We start from the raw sequence: 2,500 nt of genomic DNA, 5'->3' as shown, positions 1-2,500 counted from the left end.
TATTATATTATAAGGGACGACTGTTCAATATATGCATTTGGCTGGATTACTGATAACTAAACCAACGTGAAGATCTGTTGGAAATGCAAATATATTTTGACTGTGTGTACCTGTCTGTGTGATCATATAACCAAACATGAAAATAAAAGCAAAATTGCAAGATACATATTTCACTTCCTTGAGGTAAAAAAAAAAAGCTGATAACTTATATCCAAGACAAATTATGAAATACAAAGGGAATGGTCATAATTTAACAAGTTCTTGGAAGGATAATACAAATAATAATAACAATGATAATATTAATAACAATAATAATAATAATAATAACAATTATGATATGATGCTAACAATAACAAGAATAGTGATAACAATAATGATAATGATAATAAAAACTGAGAAGAGAAAATTCGTTTGAGATATAATTCCGTTCTGTTTCGGTAAGAAAGATTTATTTTGGAGAGAGAGAGAGAGAGAGAGAGAGAGAGAGAGAGAGAAAGAGAGTGAGTGAGAGATATAGAGATAGATAGAGTAAGAGAGAGAGAGAGAGAGATAGAGAGAGATAGAGAGAGAGAGAGAGAGAGAGAGAGAGAGAGAGAGAGAGAGAGTGAGTGAGTGAGTGAGAGAGAGAGAGATAGAGAGAGAGAGAGAGAGAGAGAGAGAGAGAGAGAGAGAGAGAGAGAGAGAGAGAGAGAGAGAGAGAGAGAGAAGGAGTGAGATGAAACGATTTATGTATGTATATATATATATATATATATATATATATGTATATATATATATACATATATATATACATATATATATATACATATATCTCTATACATACATACATATATATATATATATATATATATATATATATATATATATATATATATATATATATATATACATATATATGTATATGAATATATATATATATATATATATATATATATATATATATATATATATATATATATATATATATATATATATGTGTGTGTGTGTGTGTGTGTGTGTGTGTGTGTGTGTGTGTGTGTGTGTGTGTGTGTGTGTGTGTGTGTGTATCCATGTGTATAAACGCAAAATATTTTACTGACCTAGTCTGCGTGTGATACTTATCTTCACTGCCTAGTGCAATTAATACAAATTTAATCTTAGCTAAATATGAAGTTAGACTAGACTTAATTAACCTAGAAATGCACACTCGCCTGCGAATACATAGACACCCAGACAAACATGTAAATAATTATGAACACATAAGGAAATTGATAGAAAGGCATTTAAAAAAGATAAATAAATAAGAAGGAAGGTAGACAATATACACTAACATAGAAGGGTAGATCGACCGCAATGCAGATAAGGAAAAGGGGTAAATATCCAAGTGAACAAAGTCCCATGCATTTTTATGAACCGAAACCTCTGATACGGTCCCTTTAAAACGATAACAACAATTCCCGCCCCATATCTCATCAACCAAAAGAGGCCAACCTGCCCCTCAAGAACACGCCCTCAAATATTCCCCTCTCTTATCCCGACCGAGGCAGAGGTCCCCAAAAGGCTCCGAGGGATGCTGGAACCTTGATGAAGACCTTCCTCCTGCGCGCAAGACCTGAAGGAGATTGGAACTGATAAGCCTATGCCCCTGTTACGCCCTCCTTCGGGGCCTCCTTCTGCCCTTCCACCCAGCACCTCACGGCTGCACAGGGAGCCATTGAATCAAACAGGATCCCCCTTCAGGATGGTCATTTCGCCGTATTAGTTTTTTATGGTGCGATTCCTAAGCTTATTTTGCATATTGACGAGAGTACCAACTGGCCCCTGGATCGCGATTGAGGGTAATGGCTTGCAGATGAAGATTCGTTAAGGAAGATGTTGCATAATGGCGTGTGTTTTGTTTGTGTTTTTTATTTAGTTCTTTTATGTGCTTGGCTCCTTGGATTGGTGCGTCCTGAATTTGATAACTTTATCCTGTATCCTTTGTATATTTGAGATTGTTCTTGATTTGTAGGACTTGTATATGGGTTCCGCCTGATCAGAGATTCCCTAATTCGTTTTTTTTCACGTTTTCTTATCATTATTACTTACTTTTTTGCCATTCTTTGGTCTAAAAGATTTCGTCTGCGGACTTTGATGATATTGATAACAATAATGATGATGTAGATATAATGATAATGATGACGATGCCAATGATGATGATAACGATAATGATAATGCTGCTGCTGCTGCTGCTGATGATGATGATGATGGTGATGATGATGATGATAATGATATTGATTGATGATGATGATGATGATAATGATAATGATAATTTTAATGCTGATAATGATGATAATGATAATGATTGATGATGATAATGATAATAATAATGATTGATGATGATAATGATAATGATTGATGATGATAATGATAATGATTGATGATGGTAATGATAATGATGACGATGATAATAGATATGATGATATATAAAATGATACATAAAGACTTACCAAGCAGCGCAAGAATCGTGAAAATTATAAGC

At 33.8% G+C, this 2,500-nt stretch overlaps 1 protein-coding gene across 2 annotated transcripts in view; it reads left to right on the top strand.

Moving 5' to 3' along the window:
- Positions 1-175, top strand: part of LOC113824563 (adhesion G-protein coupled receptor D1) — a 26,856-nt gene extending 26,681 nt beyond the window's left edge. For both annotated transcript variants that reach the window (XM_027377307.2, XM_027377306.2), the window contains exon 10: positions 1-175. This exon is cut by the window's left edge and continues 1,640 nt beyond it. The gene's annotated coding sequence lies outside the window, so the exon portion shown is untranslated.
- The last annotated feature ends 2,325 nt before the right edge of the window (positions 176-2,500 follow it).

This window comes from Penaeus vannamei, chromosome 27 (genome assembly GCF_042767895.1).
Source record: "Penaeus vannamei isolate JL-2024 chromosome 27, ASM4276789v1, whole genome shotgun sequence".
Classification (NCBI taxonomy): domain Eukaryota; kingdom Metazoa; phylum Arthropoda; class Malacostraca; order Decapoda; family Penaeidae; genus Penaeus; species Penaeus vannamei.
Note: the sequence above shows the minus strand (reverse complement) of the source record. Positions and strands in the feature narration are given on the sequence as shown.